At 36.1% G+C, this 25,733-nt stretch overlaps 1 pseudogene; it reads right to left on the bottom strand.

The window, feature by feature from the left end:
* Positions 1-4,434: 4,434 nt before the first annotated feature.
* Positions 4,435-6,610, bottom strand: LOC112717753 (DNA-directed RNA polymerase 1A-like; annotated as a pseudogene).
* Between the last annotated feature and the right edge of the window lie 19,123 nt (positions 6,611-25,733).

Below are 25,733 nucleotides of genomic sequence, written 5' to 3'. Positions count from 1 at the left end.
AATTAAAGTAGTATTTTAACAATATGGTAGATCACGGGGAAAAAAGGAGAAAGAGAAATCTATCCTCGAAGGAGTGGATGAAGAAGATTTTTACAAAGTGGTCTATCTAGTCTATCGTAAATTCGTAATCGTAATATATTATATTAAGGTGGATACTACCATGAAGATTTTACTATTGTCTTCATATGAAGATACTTCTTTTTTACCATTAGATGATAAAATGTATGGTTTGATTTTGATGTGTTGCAAAAGTGTTATTTTTTTTAAAGTGTGGCTAAACAAACAAAGTACACTTTTAACACAAGAATCTTCATAAAAAGATGTTTTTAGCATCTTCATTTGAGTAGTTGCCTTATATTAAAGGCAAGTAGATGTTTTGAGTTTTTGGATGTGTGCTCTTCTCATTGACCTTAATATTATCTCGTTGACTTCAAATTCGCTATGATTCCGTGTCCGATTTCTCTTTATCGGGACTATTATTATGTTTTTTGTAAGCTTAGTTATCTTAATTCCCTTGTGCTGGTATAATGGAGAGTGGGGACTATCTTCTTTGGTCGTCTTCGTCGTTGACCAATTCCTATAATTTGATATCTTTCTTGTTATTATCAACTTTATTTTTCTTCTGGCCACGGATTTGTTTATGTGGGAATAAGGTTAATTAACATAAAAATATTTATAAATTAAATCTGCTGTTTTTATTTTTTAAAAAATTAATAATTAAAATTTGTTTTTCTGTGTTTTATTTTTATATTTTTTTGTTCAATCAAAATTTTTAAGAGATGAATCAGTTATTTCTAATAGAGTTTATCATTCATTCTTCATCTTTCTCCAAATGAGACAATTCTTTTTAGTATTCTTCTTCTTCCATTCTTTTTTTATATATTGTCGCTTTGTTCTTCTTACTCACTACTAACTCCGGTCTCGGTCTTTCTCTCGCACCTCTGCCCTTGCAAACTACTCTTATAAGGTTTTATTTTATTTTATTTTTTCTATGAAAATTATGTCAATTTGGATGCTCTTGTTTTGATAGGATTTCATGATAAATTTGAGACTCGATGCAAGTATAACTTGTACCTAACTCAGTATTTCTATCTATGTAAGGATCTATGTAAATAGACAATACTTGTCCAGTCAACTGTAACAAAAGTAGAATTCTTCAATGGATTTTGCAATAATTTTTGAGTATCCATGAACACATGTTTCTGAGCAGTAAAGATTGATGAACTATTTAAAATTGTTTCTCTTTAGTTGATAATGGCATAAGATGGTAAACATTTATGAGGAATGCATTTCATGGTTTTCACTTGGTCTGTGAAGCATCCACCCTTATATCCGGAACGTGAAATTTATCATGCAATATTTTAACTGGTGTCTGAAGTTTCGATAATGCTTGGTAGTATTTGATATAATACAAATGTTCTAGGAATACTGGTTTGAACAAATCTTGAAAATGAGGTGTGAATTGTAGCAAGAGACCTAAGTTGCTTGTAAAATTTGTGAAAATTTAGATGTTAGTAAAACGAGAATGATGTTAATATTTTACCTTCAAGATGGTGTAAGATGGTGTTTCTTTTTATAAACTTGTGTTTATTATGATGAAGTACATGAAGAAACTAGGTTGCAGTTCCTATATTCTCTAATTGTAATAAAGTATTGAGTAGCACTTTGTTTCTTGTTTACATTTCAGAACTTGTACCTCTGATTTTTTCCATCATTATTTTCTTTTTGTGCTTAATTTGTGACATGCTGTGATTTTTAGAATTTTTTGGTTTTGACAGAGGATATACTCATAATTTGAACTGCTTAATGCTATTTACATACTTTTATCTCCTTTTTGAAAAGCTGTTCTTTTAGACTGTAGAGCAAATCTGATATTTCATGTGCTATCTTGGTTTATGTATACCATATGTATAAAGTGATGCACTAAAACTAAAAGCACTATGGTTATTACTTGCATTGTATAGCGACAGTGATGATGAATTTTTTGACTGCACAAAGAAAACGTCTTCTCGCCAGAAGCCTTGTGACAACTAATCTATTGAGACTGCTGATACTCTTCTGGATAAAAAAGATGCCATTATCCAGGAGATGAATGAGAAGAAAGAGTTGCTTATAATTGAAAAGAATAGATGTCATCAGAGTCTGCCAAGCAAGATGAAGTTGATGATTCCCTTGATGCTTACATGTCTGGACTTTCATCCCAACTTGGTAAAAGTTATATTTGTTTGCTTTTTCTAGTTGCTTGCTTATATTTGCACATATTCATTGTATGCAATTGTGTGCTTTGATGTGTTTGAAAGTAATACTAGAAAATGAGTTGTCTCGTTCCTTCAAACTCTAACTTTATGTGCAATTACAAGTCTTAAATTGGACATTTCATTAGCACACGTTAGCTTATCCTTGCTGATTTCATTGTTGCTGTCAGTTCAAGACAAAAGTGTGCAGCTTGAGAAGGAATTGTCAACTCTTTAGTCCAATTTGGATAGGATTTGCTACTTATTGAAGATTGCTGACCCAACAGGCGAAGCTGTCAAGAAAAGGGAGTTGAAAACACAAGAACCCAAATCAAACAAATCTCAAGAAGTTGCTTCTAACTTAAAAAAGAAACCACAAGCAAAAACCCAAAAAATCAGTGACAAAGTGGACGGTGAGAATGTTGTATACACGGTTCCAAAGCCCCAGTGGCTTGGGGCTGTAGAGGACAGGGTTACAGATGATAACCAACAACCAATAGCCCCTTTGCATGATACGAATGAGTCCAACCAGTTCGTTGACTACAAAGACAGGAACAAAATTTTGGGTTCAGATGATGATGCAAAGACTAGAGAATCTAATATTGAGTCTGCTACTCCTGGTCTGATTTTAAGGAAAATAAAACAAGTTGAGATGACGGGTGCAAATAGTAATGATGTCACTCGGCAATCGACCTCTGCTCCTGTGGGTGAAAAAATGGCTGAGGATGCTGTAGCTTTATTATAAAGCACAAAAGGGGATTGTATACAACTGATGATGTGGAAAACCAAGATGAGGAGAAGAGAGCCTAAAAGAGTGCTTGAGCCTGAGAAACCATCATTTTTGAACGATCAAACAGATGACACATGGGTTCCCCCTCAAGGTAAGCATAATTGGTTTCAATGTCCTTACTATATTATTGGATGTCATTTTTTCAGAATGTTCATATTTTCCTGTATCGTGTGTGCAAGATAATCAGGTGATGGACGAACTTCTTTGAATGACAAATATGGCTACTGAGCAGATTTATGCATAACGTTGCCGATTTCAAGAAATAATGGATATCGAGGGAGGGTTCGGAAGAACCTGGTAAGATTCATTGAACCTGCAGAGTTGGTTGGACAACTCATTGACCTGCATCCTTTTATCAAATGGAAGTGGAAGGATGACGATGAGGTTACTTGGTGTTTAAGTTACAACAGTAGTGTATTTAGCAGACATGGCAAGTTGAGATGCACTTTACCATTGGTACAGCCACAGGATATCAGAATGCTACTAACAAGTGACTTTCTCTTTTTTTTTTCTTTTTTTTTAAAGTACAGAATGGAGTCATTTGAAAAATAATTTTGTTGCTGCCCACTGTAAAGGTTTATTTGAAGTAGGTGTGTGGTGTTAAGAGGATTAATGGAGAGCTCCATTGTTATAGGGAAATGACATTTCAATATTTCATCATGTTAAAGGTGGTTTGCAAACATAGATGCTTATGAAAAATCTTCACTGTTTTTCCATATGCATGAAGATGTTTATTTAAGGAAGGAAAGATGAGTACTTCATCTGGTCTCTGAAATTTCATAAGCTAAAAATGGCTCATATTCTTTTTCTATTTTTGGTGCATATAATATCTACAATAAATTATCTTAAACATGTTATAAAATAATAAAAAAGAATGTTTCTTTTATATTTAGTTATTTACAAAAGAAAGCTTATAGAAAATACACATGTAAAACCTTATCTAAGGTACACATTTGCTATTCTCTTGATATTAAAGATGGTCTTGCAACTATCCCTGGGATAGTTTTCATGGAGACTTGTGAGCTGAACTTATTCGCAGATCTCTTCCCAAATTCTTGAAATCAATAACTACTACACTCACTAACTAGCAATGCCAAGCTTTATCCCTTGGCTATTTTTTTCTTGAAAGCATCATGGTTGCAAAAGCTACAAAAGCTTCTATCTGGTGTTAAGGTATATACCCTCAAAAATTCCAGTAGGACGAGTAAATTTATATTATCATACCAGACAAGAGTCCTCCTCAAGACCCTAGATGCCTTCAAAGATATATAATGCCACTGAGGAACAGCCTGTATCGCGAGCGCATTCAGAAGAACTGTTGTCGCTATTATGCACATGTCAAAATAACTCAGAATACGGTCAATAAACCCTAAAGAAAGAGACCATGCCCTACAGAGGGCTGCAGCAAGATCAGTTGAAGAAATATGGTGACTCTAAAACTTCCCTTAGGTCGAAGTTTCCCCGTTCCGATAATGGGGGGAACATTAATGTTGAGAAAGATCCCTAGAAGCTCTTCTTTAACTGCTCACAAATAAGAACATGTTAACAGATCTAGCAGTAACCTAGAAATTACAAAGAGGCTATTTATACAAATATAAAATAAAATAAATTAACCATTAATATCAACTTTTGCATCTAGCCACATAAGTTTCCCCATCTACTAAAAACATAGAATGGTTTTTTCCGTCATTTTTTTTTTGAGAAATTCAAACCAGATTTCAGGTTGCAGAAAACAAAGCACAATACCAAAAAGAAGTATCTACTATTTAATTACACAAATAAGTATGAAAATACCAACGAAACTAAAGATAATAAAATCAATTTTTCCTCAAATATTCCCAAGAATACCAGAGATTAAAAATAATAGCATATCATGTAAATGACGTTAACATCTAAACCATACATTTTTCAGTACTGGGGTCTCATATGGTTTAACAAACTTCTCTCTGAGTATTCTGTTCATTCTATCCACATCACACGCATACGTTCAATATGAGTCATGAACCCCTAAATGTATGAACAAAAATCACTTCTTGTAAGCATTTTAATCATTATAAATCAAATCTGAATGAGTAGAACCTAACTAGCAAAAACCTGCAAAATTCAAGCCTTCTTTTTTGCAGGTCGCCGCAGCCATCATCATATGAGTACCATCAAGTGAGTGAACAAAATTTGGGGGAAATGATGTCCTCTGCCTCTTTGCCATGACCTAGAACATTTATAGAACAAAACAATTTCATATTATTGTTAAAAATTTAAATCCTAAGCTGTTATTTAGGTCATTGAAGGAGTACAAATTTCTGAATAGTTTCAATGTTATTTAGCTTCCCTATGTTTTGAATCTTGGTGTTATTTTCATATCATAACTTCTTATAAATTATAATCAATAGGGATGCCTTGGGCAAAGCATAAAATAGTTAATAGATAAAATCTAATTGCCTCCGAAGTAAATGATCCAAATATCTATACATGATGTTAAGCTTACTTTATCTGTTTTTCGTTGCGATGTCAACATCTGAAGTGAAGTTTTGACCTGTAACCCATCACATAATAATAGCATTAACCTATATAAAGCCATAAACTCAGAATTTGAGGGTATATTTGGCATGGGAAATTTTGGAAGGGATGACAAATTGAGGTTTAAAGTAAATAATATTTTGAAGTTCTTTTTTAAAAATTGAAAGAATAAAATGATAATCCTCCATCCAAACATATCCTGAGAAGTATATTTCATGGAAATTCTACTATACTTACAATATGCCTTCCAAGTTTCCGGTAAGGTTGTACAACAGAAAGTCCAAGAGGAGTGGTCCAGTGACCTGGCTGATTTTCAGATGCAATTACCTATTCAAGGTCATTGTCATACCAATTCTGTTACTAATACAAAGACGACAACAAAAGGACGAAACAAGAATCAAAATATGTGCATCACACATGTAGGTAGAAAGAAGATTGTAACATACTTTTGCATAGTCACAAAGTCATTTCATAATATTCCGTGCACCTTGAAACATCTCCTCTAAGGCAGTTAAGTTGACCTGAGAAGGAAATGAGATTAGACAAGCAATACATGTTATGCTACAAGGATAATATATATCTATAATACAGAGTTATTTTCACCCTCTCACCTTTGCAGCATAACAAGAAGCGCCAAAGAGTTCGTCATCATCTAAATCGGATTCTCTTTCTTTCAACCTCCTCTTTATCTGCTCCCGCGCACCAATGTACGTGACGTCATATACTGATGTCATCATTGTCTGCTTAACCAATTTTCTATCCACCTAACAGTATACAAAATCAGATCAAAATCAGCTTCTACACGAGAACAAAAAATAATAAATAAACGAACCATAATTGCTAATTAGAAAATTTATTTTCAAATACCTTAAGAACCTAAGATTCCAGATGAAATTGTAACTTATTCTTTCAAAAAATACGAGATTGCATTTATGCACCAAGTAACACCAAAAGGATGGCATAGAACCTGATTAACTAGTCTCCTTGCATGTATGGTATCGGAAAATATTGCAAGATCTTTCTGAGTATCCTTTTGCATAATGTGCAATACTCTACATGAAAATGACATTTGTAAGACTAAGTTGTTTACTAGGAATTTTCTCTCTTTCTTGAGGAATTTCAAACCCGAAACTTAAATTAATTTAACCTTTTTTTTTGTTCTTTTTAAGCTCTGTAAATATCAGAATATGATCAATATACACAAATAAAATGCAGATTAAGAAAAAGCATAATAAATGTAGTGTGGAGTAGAGGTTGTCTATTAGAAAAGAGTAACGAGGAGAGGTAAATTATGACAGTATGTTAAGTACCTAAGGAAAGTGAAAAATTGCATCTTAAAAAGGCTAGTTCGCAAGGGCAGAGGTGCGAGAGAAGGACCGAGACCGGAATTAGCAGTGAGGAAGAAGAACAAAGCGGCAATATATAAAAAGAGAAGGGAGAGGAGAAATGCTCAAAAGGATTGTCTCATCTGGAGAAGGGTAAAGAATGAATGATAAACTCTAGTAGAGGTAATTGATTCATCTCTCAGAAATTTTGATTAAATGAAAAAAAATGTGTAAAAAGTAAAAAATAGAGAAGAAAATTTTAATTATTGATTTTTCTAAAAACAAAAAAAGGGGCCTAATTTATAAATATTTTTATGTTGGTTAACCTTACTCCCACATAAAAGTGGGAATAACAAATCCGTGGCCTTTTCTTCTATATATTCAGCATGTATTATTCTAGCATACAAATAATCTATAAATAAAAAAATCAATTATAATATATTTATACATACTATTTCACACATTTTCATAAAATAATCAGTTATTATAATAATAAAATATTTTATAACAGAATTATTAAATATATTAGAGTAGAATAATCAAATTATTTTAATAAATATTAACTATATACTTTATGCAAATGTTTATTAATAACTAAATTTTTGTGTTTACATAACATAATTCTTCTAGAATTATTGAACAGTAATATTAGAAAAATAAAAAAATACAGTCTAAATTTATTTTATTTAAATAATTAATAAATATTAAATAAAAATATTTAATAATCAAAAGGAATTAAGTAAAAATAATTAAAATTTATTTTATTTAATATTTATTAATTATTGTAATAATTAATGAATAATAAATAAAATAAATTTTGATTTTTTTTATCTTTCTAACATTATCGAATATTAAATAAGACAGATTTTAATTATTTTTGATTAATTTTTTTTGGTTATTAAATATTTTCGTTGTTGAATTATTGCTTCTTCAATTTGAAGCTTTTAATTTCGTAAATATTTATTTTTAATTGATTTTGTTATAATTTGATTTGGAATTCATTGTCTTATTAGTAACTAATATTTTTACCCGTAATAAAATTACGACAATATAAATTTTTAAAAATTATGTCGATCCTAACATTATAGATTATGGCTCAAAAAATTTATATTATTAAACTATTTTTACCAAAAGGTCGTAAGGGACAACAGTTCCCGTTGGCTAAAAAGATCAGAATCTCTGTAGAAAAAAAATTAAATAATAAGATTTTTAGTTATTATTTTCATATGAAAGAGTTTAATTTTTTACTAATTGTTCCGAAGGTTACCTGAAATTGGATCTTATTTTGGGCCTGAACGTAAGGTTCAAGCTCTCAGTGGGATGGTTTCCGACTTAACCTGGGTCAAGTAGCCATCGTCTGAGTTGTTTGTGAGTAGATGGGGGGTGGTACCTACAAAACACTCCAATGCCTAAATCAGCAAAGGTCTTAGCAGGTTTTAAGTATATTGGACTTAAGTATACCTGAGGGGTGTCAGTGTATTTATAGGTGATGAGCTAATAACTATAGTTGAAATAGTTCCACTTTTGATGGTGGATAACCGTCCCTTTATCTAGGGGTTATTGGGATCTCTCTTCTAGAAGTGGAGAGAGAGATATTAAGCATTGGTTATAACTCCTTCAGGGATGATTGGTGTTACTTTGTAGCACTTTGTTTGACCTGTGGAAAGGTCGGTTGCGGATGGCCATAGTTTGGGCTTTTTCGGCTTTTGGGCCTGGCTTATGCTTTGGGTCAGGTATGAACAATGCCCCTACTTGAGTCCGATCTTTTGCTTTAGGTCAGATTCAAGTATGAATAAGGTCGGGTGAACGCCAAGGAGCATGATTATCATGTCGGGTCTTCCAGGCCAGTTTCTATTTTTAAGCTAGAAAACCAACGTGATTTTGGAATGCTTATCGTTGCGTCTGTTGGTTTCCCTCTTTGACACATGGGGAGCGGTTACATCCGTAACCGTGCGCGTTCTTTAACGAGGGGAGGGTTTTTAAAATGTTTTCCCTTGGGCCTTATAAATACTCCTCCCCTTTCTCTTTCTTACTTTTCGCTCTCCTCTCCCTCTGTGATATTCATGCTTTTTCGTTTTTCTCCAGTCCTTCCTCCTTCTTGCTTTGGAGCTTTGTTTTTGAATAATTTTGAAGAACTTGGGGCTTTTCTTCAAAGGGAAATCATTTATTGTTCTACAACACTATTATCTTCCTCTAACTTCTTCGAGAAAAAAGGTTAGCTTTCTTTTCTGCTTATGTCGTGTTTTCACTATATTAGAATTCATTGTTTAAATGCGAAATATATGCCAATGAACCTGTGCCTGTTGATAGTCTTATGAAGGTTAAGGTGTATTTTTGCTATCGTATTGCTGTCGTGATTCCCTGTGTGTGCTAGGATGCCCCCAAGATTACTGTGTATTTTTCAAAGATTGCTTCTTTGTGGCTGTTGGTTGCACCTTTTTACAAAAGAAAGTTTGCTTTGTTTTAGACTTGTTGTAATACTTTCTTTTGTGTAATGTAGGTATATTCTTCTATATGTCTCGTCCAATCCCCTCAAAAATGTCTTCTAAGGTTCCTGAGGATTTGTTGAAATGGGTAGACCTTTTAGTTCTGTGTTCGGTTCCTTTAGTTGATAAAGTTTATGTAGAGGAGTTCTGTAGCATTATAGGATTTGTGGTTCTAGAGAGAACAAAGTAAAATACGAGATAGTAGCCACTGACCTTGAAGACCGAGTTTGTTTTAGGCGAGTTGATGAATCAGAAAAACATTTTTTCTTTATGTATGACTGTCTTTTCACCCGACTTGGGGTAGTTTTCCCTTTTTCTGACTTTGAGATAGAAGCCTTGTCCTATTGCAAAGTAGCTCCTTCCCAGCTCCATCCAAACTCTTGAGGATTTCTTAAAATTTATCAACTCGTTAGTCGTGAGCTCAGCTTTTCGATTTCTTTGAAGATCTTTTTCTTCCTTTTTCATCTTATTAAGCCCTTCAGTGCTTCAAATAAACAACAATCGGTTTCCTTCCGAGTTATCCAATGTCGGAAGGTATTCTGTATTTTTGATGAGTCGTTTCACGATTTTAAGAACTTCTTTTTTAAAGTTTGTGTTGCTAAGGGTCACCATCCTTTCTTTTTGAGTGAAAATAATTAGCCATACTTCCAGTTATACTGGGTAAAACAGCCACTGTTGAAAAATATAATTTGATAGACTTGGATGAAGTTAAGGAGGCTATAGTCGAGTTCTTTCGAGAGGCTTGGGGATGTGCTCCTAACATTGACACCAAGAAGTTCCTTCGCAGAACACCGAGTTATGTCAATATCGAGCTAGGTAGTTTTTACTACTATTTTATAGACAACAACTCATTTCCCCAACTTGTTTGTTGATATCTCTTGTTCTTTTTGCAGAAAAAATGAAAAGCGGTTCTAAGGACTATCAGAAAGTTCAAGAGGCCAAAAGGAACGCCTGAACTTGAGCTGCTCAGCTACAAGAGAGTGGTAAGCCGGATACTCCTTCTCCGACCATGTCTGATTCGGGTACCTCTTCTCAAAACAAGCCGGTAAACCCTCTTCTTCTTCTTCTTCCTCCTCCTCCTCCTCTTCCTCCTCCTCCTCCTCCTCTTCCTCCTCTGGTTCCTACCCCTCCTATTCCTCCCTTCTCAGAACCAAGTCCTAAGAAAAGAAAGATCTCGAAATCCAGTGCCCTTAACATCTATGATGCTAGGTTTGATGGGGTGAGGTTTTGTGAGAAACACATCCTTTCCCAGAGCTTTATTGCTATGGATGATGTTTTGATCAAAAACCACCTCCAGGTCTTAATCCAAGGAGGGATCCAAGCTGCTAGGGTTTGCTCCACTTTGCTGAAAGAGTTGGAGAGGACTTCTCTAAATGCTACTCAGTATTCTTTGGAGGCCCTTTAGATTGAGGTGGCCTCTCTTCGGGAGGCAGAGAAGGGACTGGAGGAAGAGAAGATAAGGTTGGAAGCCGAACTCCTTAAATCTCGTGAAAAAGAAAAATTGAAAAACAATACTCAGCTTCCTATGCTCTGGCTGAAGGGTTAATGAAGAAGGCTGAAGACAATTATGTCCGAATTTTTGGGGAGAACTTGGATTTGAAGGAGGAGGTAAAGCGACTTAGAGAGGATTATGTTGATTTAGAGGAGTCAGTTGCTGAGGGTACAGAGGAGGTGTTTGAGGTTTTAAAGAGACAAGTTCGGGTTATTGCTCCCGACTTGGACTTGTCTCCTCTTAACCCCAACATGATAGTAGTTGATGGGAAGATCATCGCTCACCCTCGCCATCCCACTGACTCCGAGCTCAACACTGCTGGGCAGCGTTTGGTTGAGTCTCTTTCTTCAAAATTCGTTACTTTCGAGGAGGCAGTACCGAGTTCTTCTCAACCAGAAGTCGTCCCAACTGAGGAAAACCTTCTGACTTCCTCTGCCAAACCCGATTCCTCAGCAGCTGAAGATCAAAATCCTCTTATTGGCTCTGTTTAGTACTTTGGTTAAGGCATGGCTTGTGGGTCCTTTTATAGATATTTCTATTATGTTTTATGTACGTTTTTACACAATTTTGTTGACTCTGGTCCTTCAAAAATGATCTTAACAACTCTTTAGTTTTTGTATTTTATTATCATTTGTTGATGTTGATCCTTTGGATAGGTTTTAGCAACTTCTTTTGACCTTCTTTAAAAAAAGTATTTGTGAATTTGAATTTCCTTTGTCTAAGGATTTTAAGATTATTGCTTTCATTGTACATGTCGAACAATTCATCTATTGATGAGCTGTTTTTGTGACTGTGTGTGAGGCCTTTGTGAAAGTCTTTTAACAAAATATCCTTTACCTTAGGATTTACAAAAAGGTTTTTCCATTACTTAGTGCGAATGACCAGCTTGTTTTGTTGCTTGGTCATTTTTGCAACTTAGGTTATTTTTGTGATGCATTCTATTTTGTTCAGATGCCTCCTGACTTATAAGTTGTGGACTAGCATATTCGTATTTTTTGAACTCACATGATCGTCATATATAGCCTCTTTACACCGACTTATGCCTCGTCGCTTTATCTTGCCAACCATGTGGGTTGGGCAACAGATTTACGCATTTTTTCGAGCTTATGTCAGTGTGTATCATAGAAAACAATAATGGAATAAAAAGAGATATTTTTATTGATGAAGTGTAATTTACAAAAAAAAACTTTGCTACTAAGGGGATAACTTTCTTGCCCCTAGTCCCCGCTTTGATGCCTCTTTAAAACCCCCTTCAGGAAAACCCTTCTCGGAAAAAAATTGTAAAGTCGGAAAAAAGGGTACATCAGGGAGCGAGGTGTGCTTCTAGCTATAATATCTCTTCAATTTGCATGCGTGCCATGACCTTTAAAACTCGGCTCTATTCAAGTCAGACACTTTGTAATAACCTTTTCCTAAGACTTCGGTTACCCTGAAAGGCCCCTTCCAGTTAGCAGCGAGTTTTTCTTCGCCTAACTTGTTTACCCTGATGTCATTTCTTATAAGGACTAGGTCGTTTGTGGCAAAATTTCTTCATATGACCTTTTTTATTGTATCTAGCCGACATCCTTTGCTTCAGCGGTGCTTCTCTTATCTGGGCTTGTTCTCGGACTTATGAGAGGAGTTCGAGTTCTTTTTGGGCTTGGACATTCCCGACCTCATTATAGAATCTTACCCTCGGACTTTGTTCATTGACCTCTGCTGGGATCATAGCTTCTATTTCATATGTAAGTTGGAAGGATGTTTCTCCGGTCGTGGAATGAGGTGTTGTTCGGTAGGCTCATAGTACTTACGAGAGCTCTTCTACCCAAGCTCCCTTTGTATCCTGCCGCCTCTTCTTTAACCCAGCTAATATAACTTTATTGGCTGCTTCGCCTTATCCATTAGCTTGGGGATGTTCTACTAATGTGAACTAATGCTTTATGTTCATACTGGCTACTAAGTTCCTGAATGTAGAGTCGATGAACTGTGTACCATTATCTGTGGTAACGGAGTAAAGAACTCTGATCCAAGTAATGATATTCTTGTATAGGAATTTCCAACTTCTTTGAGTTGTGATAGTAGCTAGTGGTTTTGCTTCTGTCCACTTGGTGAAGTAATTCACTCCAACAATAAGGTATTTAACCTGTCCAGGGGCTTAGGAAAAAGGTTCGAGTAGGTCCAACTTCCATTTCACAAATAGGCATGGAAAGGTTTTGCTAATGAGCTCTTCGGGGGGAGTGATGTGGAAGTTGGCATGCATATGGCAAGGCAAACACTTTCTAACAAAGTCGGTTGCATCCTTTTGCAGGGTCAGCCAGAAGAATCCAGCTCAGACCACCTTCCTAGCTAGAGATCATGCTCCGAGATGGTTTCCATAGATACCATTATGTACTTTCTCCAAGACTTCTTCAGCTCTGCAAGTCGGAACACATTTCAATAAGGGTGCGGATACTCCTCTTCTGTAAAGGACATTTTGCACCAAGGTGTAGTTCTGTGCTTCCCTCCAAAGTATCTTTGCTTCCTTCTGCTCCTTGGGAATGATGTCAAATTATAAATATTCAATAAAGGGAGTCATCCATCCGAAGTTTAAGCCGGAGACAGGTAGAATGTTCGATTTGTGTTTTGACTTCATTACTGAGGGCTCCTTGAGAGTTTCTTGTATCAAACTTCTGTTATTTCCTCATAGTTTGGTACTTGCCAACTTAGAAAGGGCATCTGCTCTGTTATTATGTTCTTGAGTTATATGTCAAACCTCGGTATCATGAAATTACTGAAGATGCTCAAGTGTTTTCTCCAAGTATCTTTTCATATTGGGACCTTTTATCTCGTACTCTCCATTGATTTGAGAAGTTACTATCGAGGAATCACTGAAGACTGCCACCTTGGTTGCTGTGAATTCTTTGGCGAGTTTCAAGACTGCAATCAAGGCTTTGTACTCAGCTTTGTTGTCAGAAGCAGGAAATCTAAATTTCAAAGAAACCTCTATTTGAGTCCCTTCTTCATTGACTAGGATAATGCCTGTGCCACTTTTGACTTTGTTGGAAGATCCATCTACATAGAGGTTTCAGGTCATAGAAGTTTCAATCTTGTCACCTGTATATTCTGCTACAAAGTTAGTAAGGCGTTGAGCTTTGATGGGTGTTCGAGTTTCATACCTTAAGTCAAACTCGGATAGTTATATGGCTCATTGTGCCATCTGACTTGCTATATCTGTTTTCTAAAGGATCTGCTTCATTGGTTAGTTCATCCGGACTCTTATGATGTGTGCCTGGAAGTAAGGTCAAAGTCTCCTAGATGCCATAATTAAAGCATATGCAAATTTTTCAATCTTTTGAAGCTACTGCCTTAACAGTGACAACTAGGTACAAGATGAGCTCTTCTCCTGTTTTTGGCCAGGTAAAAATGGGTGGTTTACTTAAGAATGTCTTGAATTCTTGAAAGGCTTCTTCACATTTAGAAGTCCACTTAAATTAGCATCCTTTTCTAAGTAGTGAGAAAAGTGGCAAGGATCTCAAGGCTGAACTTGCCAAAAATCTGGACAAGTCTGCAAGTAGGCCATTCAACTGCTGAACTTCTTTCAAACAAGTCGGGCTCCTCATCTCTATGATTGCTCTGCACTTGTCAGGGTTAGCCTCAATTCCCCTCTGTGTGAGCATGAATCCCAAAAAATTTTCCGTTTCTACTGCGAATGTGCATTTGGTAGGATTTGACCTCATCCCATGCTTTCTTATGGTACTGAAGACTTGTGAGAAATCAGGCAGAAGATTTGCCTCATCCTTGATTTTTACTAACATGTCGTCCACATACACTTCCATTAAGTTTTCGAGGTGAGGTGCGAACATCTTGTTCATCAACCTTTGATATGTGGCCCCTGCATTCTTTAATCCAAATGGCATGACCGCGTAGCAGTAATTTACTTTGGGTGTGATGAACGACGTCTTCTCCTGGTCCAACTTGTACATCGAGATTTGATTATATCCCGAGTACGTGTCCATGAAGGATATGTATTGATATCCTAAAGAGGAATCTACCAAAGCATCGATATTTGGAAGGGGATAACGATCCTTTGAGCAGGCTTTGTTGAGCTTAGTGTGATCAACATACATCCTCTATTTCCCATTTTGATTTTTTACCAAGACCACATTTGCTAACCACATTGGATACATGACTTCCATGACAAATCCGGGCTCTAGCAAGGCTTGGACTTGTTCTTCGACCACTTGAGCTCGCTCTAGTCCGAGCTTACGCCTTCTTTGTTGGATAGGTCGGGACCCATGGTAGACTGCCAGCTTATGCGTCATGAGTCTGAGGTCTATGCCGAGCATGTTGGCAACCTTCCAGGCGAAGAGGTCGTAATTTTCCTGTAAGAGTTTTACGATCTCTTCCTTCAAATCTATTCTTATATTAACTCCTATGTTGGTATTTTTTTCGACTTCTTCTCCGATTTGGACTTCTTCCATTTTTCTTTCAGGTTGTGGTCATAGATCATCTCTTTCTTGGACACCTCCAAGCTCAATTGAACTGACCTATTTACCTTTACCTTGTAGATTCAAGCTTTCATTGTAACATTTTCTTGCTAGCTTCTGATCTCCCTTAATGGTAGCAATTCTGTCCTATGTTGGGAATTTCATGTAGAGGTGGGGAGTGGAAACAACTGCTCTTAATCGGTTTAAAGTTGCCCTGCCAATTAAGACATTGTAGGCTGAAGATACGTCTACAACAATGTAATCGATGTTTAGGGTTTTTGACTTCATTCCCTTTCCAAAGGTAGTATATAAAGTGATGAACCCTAAAGGTCTAATCGGCGTATCCCCTAGCCCAAAAGAGGTATCCGGGTAGGATTTCAATTCCTTTAATTTTCTTCCAATCCTAGCTTGTCGAATGCAGGCTTAAATAGTATGTCGGCTGAACTTCCTTGGTCTACCAAAGTCCTATGTAAGTTTGCATGGGCAAGTATCATAGTAATTACTACGAGATCATCATTCTCAGATGCAACTCCCTATGCATCCTCTTTTGTGAAAGAGATGGTTGGGAGGTCAGGGGTCTCTTCTCTGACGTAATAGACCTCCTTCAAATATCTCTTTTAAACTTACTTTGTTACTCCTCGGCCGGCGAAGCCTCCTGCTATCATGTGGACATGTCGCTCAGGAGTTGGTAAGGGCTTCCCTCTTCGACCGACTTCTTCGTAATCTCTCTTTCTCTTTCCATGACAGTCCGGCCTTTCCATGAGATATCTATCTAACTAACTTTCTCTAGCCAGTTTTTCTATCACATTTTTTAGGTCGTAACAGTTTTTTGTAGAATGCCCATATAACTTGTGGTACTCGCAATACTTGATGCGGCTTTCTCCCTTTTTATTTTTGATTAGACGTGGGGGGACTTCTTGGTATGAAAATTTCTCTGTAGACATGACGTGGTGAAAATTAGCCGATTAAGAATTTATAATGAAAGTAGCGTTGCAAGTATAGTTCTTAACCGATGAAAATCCGCTTATCAATTTGAAAGGGTTGTCACAAAACAAGAATAAAAATACTGGGAGTATGAATCCCAAGTCGTCTCCCAATGGGTTGCAGAGAGAGTGCTATTTATTGATCAGGAAGTTTCTGAGAAGTTTGGAGTTGGAGAATAGAATTAAAGCTAGAGAATTAACAAAAGATTTAATTAACTATGATAAAAAAGCCTTGACTGGGAGAAGATTAATCGGAAGTTCTATCCTTGTTGGATGTTCCCAAGTGTAATAGTGATAGGTTGTTGTTCTACTTAATTATCCTTTACTGAATAAAGGAAACTCAAGTAACTAGCTAATCAACTCTATCCTCAAGTCCTAATCCTCTCTGAAGGAAGGATTAGAGTTAGAGACTTAGAGAGTCAGCCAACAACTTCCAATTAGAATTAACACTTGAGTATTCCTAACTCAATGGTCTCCTCTCAATCAACTCCCAAGTCAAGTTGGGAGTCTACTCCCTTGACATGAGTGCTATGTTCATAAGCATAAAAAGAGAATAAAGAGAAGACATGATAAATTCGATAATAACTGAGAATTAATTAAAGGTAAAAATAGTTCCTTGCATTAATAAATCCAAAAGTCATAAACATACGTATCTGAACGGGGTGAATGGGCAATAAAAAAAGTAAAGGTATGCGGGAACAAACTAGAATAGTATAAACTTCAACGGAGGTAGTCAATCTTCTCAATATCCAAATCAAAAGCATAGAACTAAGAACTATGAATGTGAAGAACCCTAGAGGAGGAATTGATTTCTCTCTCCCAGATTCAAAACTAAAACTAAAACTAATGAATGAGATGATTTTTGTGTCAATGTGTCAATCTCCTGAGTCTCTGCTGTCCGCTGGCTCTAATATGTGTTTCTGGGCCGAAAGATGGATCTAAAACTGGCCCGAAATCGCCCATAGCGATTTTCTGCAACTGCTGTATGTTGCGCATGTCACGCGTACGCGTAGGTCACGCGTGCATGTCATTTGTGAAAGCTCCTTGTCACACGTACATGTCGCTCGTCCTATGCACTAATCCTGCGCGCGCGTCAAGTGTGCGTGGGCGTCACTATGGAATGCTCTAAATCACGCACACGCGTCGGCCATGCGTGCGCATCATGTCTCGTTGGTCAGCTTCATTATTTCTTTGTGTTCCTTCCACATTTGCAAGCTTCCTTTCCGTTCTCCAAGCCATTCTTGCCCCCATAAGGCTTGAAACACTGAACACACAGATCATGGCATCGAATGATATAGAGAGGGATTATCATCTAACAATTTAAAGGCTTAGGAAGCAGGTTTTCAATCATAGTATTAGATCAGAAAGGTAAATGTATAACATGCTAATTACATGGATAAATGTGGGAAGAATCTGATAAAAACCACTCAATTGAGCACAAGATAAACCGTAAAATAGCGGTTTATCAAGACATCCACAAGAGAAACTCGTAACGGGGTGTAGTTGTGTTACCTTGTAGGTTTCTTCGAGTCATATTTTTCTTTCTTCTTGGGCTCTTTTTTCTTTTCTCGGGCATGTTGCGGATGTCCTAGTCGCCAAGTTGGTTCTCGTAGCCTGGCATTTTCTTCCATATTGATGTACTTTTTAGCTCATTCTTGTACATCGCTTAATAAGGTCAGGTGTCTTTTTTAGATAGACTGGGAGAAGGGACCTTCCGTGAGACCATTGACCAATCCCATTATTACTGCTTCTGTGGGTAAGTCTTGGATTTCCAAACATGCCTTATTGAATCTCTCCATGTAGTATCTAAGTGATTCACCGACTTCCTATTTGACTCTAAGTAGACTGGGTGTGTGCTTGACCTTGTCCTTTTGAATTGAAAACCGTGTAAGAAATTTTTGCACAAGGTCATTGAAACTAGTAACTGACCTAGGTGGCAGACTGTCAAACTATTTCATGGCCGACTTTGTTAAGGTTGTCGGGAAGGCCTTGCAGCGAGTAGCATCTGAGGTGTCAGCCAAGTATATCCGACTTTTGAAGTTACTTAGGTGGTGCCTCAGGTCGGTCGTCTCGTCATATAGATTCATGTTTGGGCTTTTAAAGTTTCTAGGAACTCTCGCCCGCATGATGTCTTCGGTGAAAGTATTTTCTCCTCTTAACGGGGTGTCTTCCCGAGTTGTGCGTGAATTCCTGCCTCGGAGGTCAGATTTTAACTTTGAGAGCTTTTCTTCTAGCTCTCTTTGCCGTTTAATTTCTCTTCTCAGGTTTCTTACTACCTCCCGCTGTCGCTCTAACTCTTGCTCTAGCTGTTCGAGTCGGCCATGATATCCATGTAAGGTCAGTGGAATGGGGTTTGTTTTCTCCTTTCGAGTGGTGGACCTCAGAAGGAATTCTTTTGGTGGTGACGATCGGCCGACGTGCCTTTACCATGCGGTTCCTCCATCCTTGGAGGAGGTACCACAAGAGCTTGGTCGTTGTTGATCTTGTTTTGGTATTCTGGATTCGATTCAGACGTTGTACGTCCATCTTTTGGGTGATTGTCCGCCATAGAGTGCTGATTCCCATGTCTCTGGCAACGGCGCCAATTTTCCAAGGGTTGGATCATATGTTGGGCCTGAATGTAAGGTCCAAGCTCTAAGTGGGATGGGTTTCGACTTAACCTGCATCAAGCAACTGTCGTTCGAGTTGTTTGTGAGGAGGTAGGGGGTGGTACCTACAAAACACTCTGATGCCTAAATCAACAAGGGTCTTAACAGGTTTTAAGTGTATTGGACTTAAGTATACCTAAAGGGTGTTAGTGTATTTATAGGTGATGAGTCAATAACCACCGTTGAAGTAGTTCCACTTCTGATGGTGGATAACTATCCCTTTATCTAGGGGTTGTTGGGATCTCTCTTCTAGAAGTGGAGAAAGAGATATTAGGGGTTTATTATAACTCCTTCAGGGATGAAAGGTGTTACTTTGTAGGGATAGAGGCAGGGATTGAAATATCTGTTCCACGGGGATTCACAAAAAAATTTACTTAAATGTCTTTATATATATAAGTTATGTAAATAACTTTAATTTATTTTATTTAATTTACATGTTAAAAATTTTATATGTATGTTATTACGTTAAATTTATATGAATTATGTTTGATTTGATATATTAGATTTTATTATGGTTGTGTTTATTTTTTTAAAAAAATAAAATTTAATAATATCCAATTATCTATGAATACGCGCGAAATACTCATGGGTATCCGCTTCTCTTGCAAGGAGAAATAAATAGAGATCCATAATAAAGATGGAGCAGAAACAAGAGACATTTTATTAAACAAAAATCTGCCTCTACAGAAATTCATTACCATCTCTATTTATAACTATTAAAGAATATTAAAAAGTACTCTTTTCTTCCAATTTTAAGTATGTATTTAAATAAAAGGCACAATAATGTGCAATTGTTTAGCTTTAAATTTTTTTCAAGAGATAATAATTCAAAATTATTTTACTTAACTTAATATTTATAATTTTTTGACTCTACTAAATAGATAATGAAAAATCTGAACAAATATGAACAACAGCTGATTTCTTGGTCCATTGAATATAAAAAAAAATTACCCCAATCAAGTAACAAAAAACTCTTTTACCTTACTTTTTCAAATTTTTAATCATCTGTTGCTACTGTCTCTCCAAAAAATCCTATCAGCGCCATTGTTGCCCAACCAATTGTTATTAGATTTACAACAAGAACAATCATCCCTTTTACATGTAGAATGAGCATCCATTTTTTTTATTTGTAAACTAAAATATAATAATGGATTTACAACAAGAACAACCATTCCTTTTGTATGTAAAATGAACATCCATTTTTTTTGTATGTAAAATAAAATATAATAATGGATTTATATTTTACAACAAGAACAATCATCTCTTTTGTATATAAAATAAACATTCGTATGCAAATAAAACCTCCAATAAATACCTTGTCAAAAATTTGCGCTTCTACATATTATCATTTGAGTGAGTATAATGATCACTGATCACAAAATATAAGAACACTAAATTATTTGTCTCTATCTTTTATGTCTTGTTTTCGGTTTCTTATCTTATCATGTTCTTATAAACAAATGCAGATTAAAATTTAGTAAACAAAATTAAATTTTAAAATTTATATAACCATGATATATACATAACATAAATTAAACTAAAAATATAAAAATAATACAATATCAAACAATAACAACAACAACAACATAATAATAATAATAATAATAATAATAATAATAATAATAATAATAATAATAATAATAATAATAATAATAATAATAATAATATATTGGATTGATAAAACTAAATATTTTTTAAATCTAATTCTGTCTCACTTAAGATTACGCCATGTTAAAAATTCACTTCGCACTGAATCGGATAATTACCTATTTCAATCTGATAAAGACAAGTCACATACCTGCTAATTTAGGTAATATTATCATCGGATTGTTTATTTTAATAAATAAATAAATGTAACAAATAATGAATTAAATCATTTTAAAAGTTATTATCGAAATTTGTCATTCTCTTTTATCTCGTTTATAGTGTAAACGAGATAAGATACGTGGACGTGACACGTGTATATCTCGTTTATATTGTAAACGAGATACGTGCAAGCTTATCTCGTTTACAGTGTAAACGAGATAAGGCTGGGTGACGGCTATAAATATAACTCGTTAACAGCATTTGACTGGACCTCAATTTGAACTTTTCAACCACTTTTTCCTCTCTTTTACCCCTTTCTGACCATATTACTGTTAAATATGACGATGGCGCGTGCAGCTGGTAACAATAGAGATATTAACATGCTGAACGAGACTTTGTATTACGCCAGAGCAACCGACTTTGCAGTTAGTTCTGTTGTGTTGAATATTATACAATCCCATATAGATATATGTGTATGTAGCCACAGATAGGGTAGTCGCCAAGAATTAGAATATAGCTTGTATCCTTACGAATAGGTCATTGGTAGAAATTTGTAACTCTATTTTATTTCACTTCTGTTAGGTTGTTACTACATAATTATTAGTTTGGAACTCTATTTTATTTCTTATAGTTTCATCAAATTTATAATTATATTTTTATTTTTTTAATTTAGTTATTATACTACTTTTAATTTTATAATTATGTTTTTTTATATCAAATATATTAAAACTATAGTATAATGTTTTTTCTCAAAAACGTGTAACTAAATATCTAATTATGTTCTTAATTATAAATATCATGAATTTATAAAAAAATATTTATTTAACTTTAATATCTTTTATACTAAAAAGATCTAATTATAAAACTAAAAACAGTGTAAGAATTTAATAAAAAAATATAAAAATCTATTTAAAAATTTAGTGATATTATAAGGACCTTTAAATTTCAAAGAACTAATAAAAGTTTTAAAATTATTTATTGATAATTGTGAATATATGTTTTTTCTTTAGAGGCATCGCCTTAGCTTCTACTGCCCCGGTGAGTGAGTCATACCCTTTCTCCACCCGACGCCATTGTCCCGTATCTGAGGGAGGCTGGATTCGGCGACATGGTGCCTCTCAGGGATTTCACATTCGACAATATCCTAATTACGACATTTGTGGAGCGATGGTGTCCGGAGATCCACACGTTCCATCTCTCGTGGGGTGAGGTCACTATCACCCTGTAGGACATGGTGTACCACCTAGTACTACACGCACACGGGAACCCTGTTGGCGGGTGCTTCTGTGACTTTGCTAATGGAGCAGTTGCTGGGTGTCAGGTCTCTGGTGGCTCCACAGCAGGCGGCACAGAGGAAGGAGTCATTCATACTGAATTTCGTATGGCTGCGAAACCGTGTTCACCAGATGCCCCTGATGGACGACCCAAAGACCCTTCGATAGTACGGTAGATGCTACATCATGTTACTGATTGGAGGCTATCACAATTAGTAATACGCATCTTCAAGATGCCTTCTCTATTCTTTTCAATGGCTGCCATCAGCCTCTGGGAGAAGCGGTTTCTTGCAACCAGCTGTGACTGCGCCTCCCTGCACTTTGTGATGAACAACTTATGCAAACATTCATACGTGATGCGCATGAAGGCAGAAATCGGCAAGTATCGTGTACCCTTGAGAACTGCATTGATGTACTCCGATAGATTTGTTGTCATGTGACCAAACTGCCGACCACTGTCACAGTGTTGCAGCCATATCTCTTTATTGAAACAACCAGCCCAATCTGCCATCCCCAGTGACACTCCTCTTAAGGCTTCCATGTACCACTGATACCTAGCCTTGCTTGGACAGTAAGTGGCATTTATAAGGTATCTCTTGCCCTCGACTGACTTAAAACAAGTCATGAAGTTCGCGGCCATGTGTCTAATACAGTAAGCGTGGAACGCCTGAGGACGATGTGCCAACCACTATCATCGGCACTGAGTGCACCCTTGATGGCCTGCGAACTATCGGAGATAACCAGTAGATCTTCTTGCGGGGTGACATAGCGTCTCAGATTAGTAAGGAAGAATGACCATGACTCGATACTCTTGGACTCCACAATGGCAAAAGCAATAGGCAGGATATTGTTGTTGCCATCTTGTGTCACCGCAATAAGAAACATCCCACCGTATCTACCATATAGATGTGTGCTATCGTCAGAAACAAACGGCTTGCAATGCTTGAAAGCCTCAACACAAGATGGAAAATCCCAAAATACTTTATCGAACATGCTACAGTCGCGGACCAGAAGGTGCACGTCGTAGTACGGTACGGCCCGTAGCTCACAAATAGTTCCCAGGAAATAACTCTGCAGCGCTTGAAGTAGTTTCGACGCCTTATTGTATGACTCCTCCCAATCCTCGTAGATCTAAGCAATTGTCTTCTGCTTCACCATCCACACCTTTCTGTAGGAGAGTTTGAAGTGATAGCTTTGTTGGACCGCACCTTGTAGGACAGGGATGCTGACAGAGGAGTTGGACTGTATGAACGGCAAGATGACTTTGCAGATGAGACTGCTATCCAACTGTCGATGGTCCTGGGACATGATGGGTGCTAAACAAGTGTGCGCTTTACCAACCCTCCGGACCTCTCTGACGAAATAAAACAACCATGTTTCAGCCATGGTTCAAAACTGCTTAATATATAGCAACCATAAATGAGTAAGTACGCTTCAATTAAACTTGAACTTACCAGTATCCGAGATTCTGTCGAAGGGCAACACGAAGACTCCATGGACAGCCATTTGCAGCTTGACGGTATTGCACATGGTACTTTAATCGGTCCGATTCGACCACTTGATACTTAGCACTCCTGCGAATACTGTAGTTCTTCACACCCTGCATCACTGCATCTCAGCATTTGAATCTGTGGCTGACTCGAAACTCTATCCCATCGTCTAGGTTGTAATCCTCTTTTTCCGTATTGGAAAATGGAGTTCTCTCATGCATGGCGTCCAAATCCATTGTATGATAGTAACTTGGTACATCTGATAGCGCCGAAACTTGGTGGGGGGAGGACAAAACATAGGCCGCTGTCTCGGCGGGTATCTCCGGTACAAACTCCTCCTCATCACCCCCTTCAGAAGAATCACTATCGATACTATTGGCAACATACTTTTCGTCGGAGTCTTTCTCACCCACCTCCATGTCCTCCACTGGAATGGCGACATGAATGGGTGGTGGTGCGAGAGATCGGTCGTCTGTACATAGATTGAGTGTATAGAACCACCACCACCAACATCTCCAACCTCGGCAGAAAGCTCCATCACTTGTTCTACCATGATTCTCCCATGGATGTCGAACATGAGTCGCACATACTCGTCCCCTACAAGCCGAAATAGTCGAAACCAGAAAACTCCATTACCCAGCGGTGTCAGCAACCTATACCCCACCCTTCTGACCTCCCTCGTTTCTGTACCACCAAGGTTGCTCAATATTAAACTCTTCAACTCAGACAACGAACTCATACGCTGAGTGCGCAACAGTATCGGATTTTTACACTCAAATATCACTCCATTGTCGTCATTTCTCATACGACAATTGGGGTAAATACATACAACTATGTATACGCTATTACTGGCCATTGTTGCCTTCTTTTTGTGAGAAAAACGAGACAAAAAAAGATATGAGATGTATATGGAGAATGCCAAGGATTACACATCCTTTTATAGCTGCTAAAAAATTATCTCACTATATCTCGTCTACACTGGAAACGAGATATACACGTACCACGTCTCCGTATTTTATCTCATTTACACTATAAAGAGATATGTGTAAAATTATCTCGTTCATAGTGTAAATGAAATATGAAAGACTGACGGGTTTTGATAATAATTTTTAAAATTATTTAATCAATAATTATTATATTTATTTAATTTATTAAAATAAAAAATGTTATTATCATCCCTAGACATGATGTAACTTAGTTTTGAGTCCGTTAAAAATTGATTCAACGACTATAAATTGTTCCCTAAGTATTCAATGTATAACATTATTATTTTTATTTGACTGGAATGGTCTCTTATTTTCCCAACTTATTTTTCTTTTCTATATTTTTTCTATACTTTAATCCTTATTTCCAAAACACTGTATCGACACTCAAAGGTCTAATTAAGCATCTTATTTCCTCTAATTCTATGTATACTTGGTAATATTCTGTCATCCATCTTTGTGTGGCTTACCTACAAGAAAAAAAAAAAAAAAACCAAGATTGAAGTACGAAGATAATTCTATTTGCATATAAACCATTCCACGAATCAATGACACGTTAAGTCTTATTCACCAAGACATTAAAATTGAGTACACAAGATTATATTGGAATGTTTCGACTTAAAAATATTAAATGATGTAATTATTATCAGGGAAAAAAAAAGTAATAATCATGATTTTTGTTTCAAATTTAAAATTTCTTAGTATGGTTTTAAATGAGATGCTATGCAATTTATTATCCAGCATATTATGAGATAATATATTTTTTTATTAATAATATTTTTGTTTTTCTTAATATTTTTTATTAATAAGATTTTAATAAAATATTAGTCTCCCACTAATATTGGACAACTAATATGGGGACATCTAAGGAGAGTGTTATTCATTTATTATTTAGGACACCCAAGATTATAACTAAAACATATATTTTGAATTGATAGGATCAATTAGTTACAGATATAGGTTAACTGAGTCAACTACCACTTAAATCCTTAGCTACAAATAATGAGTTAATTTATTTTTTATTTTTTTGAATGGACGTGAAATGGATGATATTTTTTAATATGATACTTTTAAATGTTTTTAAAAAATGCGAAAGATATAAAAATTATTGAATCCCATTTTTGTATCTTAAATTTTTTATTAAAGTAGAAATTAAAATGTCTAATTTTTGTACCTTTTACAAATTAAAAGATCTAATTTTTGTACCATTTATAAGTCAAAAGATTCAATTTTTGTACTTCAAATTAATCGGTGTCACAT

Source organism: Arachis hypogaea, chromosome 10 (genome assembly GCF_003086295.3).
Source record: "Arachis hypogaea cultivar Tifrunner chromosome 10, arahy.Tifrunner.gnm2.J5K5, whole genome shotgun sequence".
Taxonomy (NCBI): Eukaryota; Viridiplantae; Streptophyta; class Magnoliopsida; order Fabales; family Fabaceae; genus Arachis; species Arachis hypogaea.
Note: the sequence above shows the minus strand (reverse complement) of the source record. Positions and strands in the feature narration are given on the sequence as shown.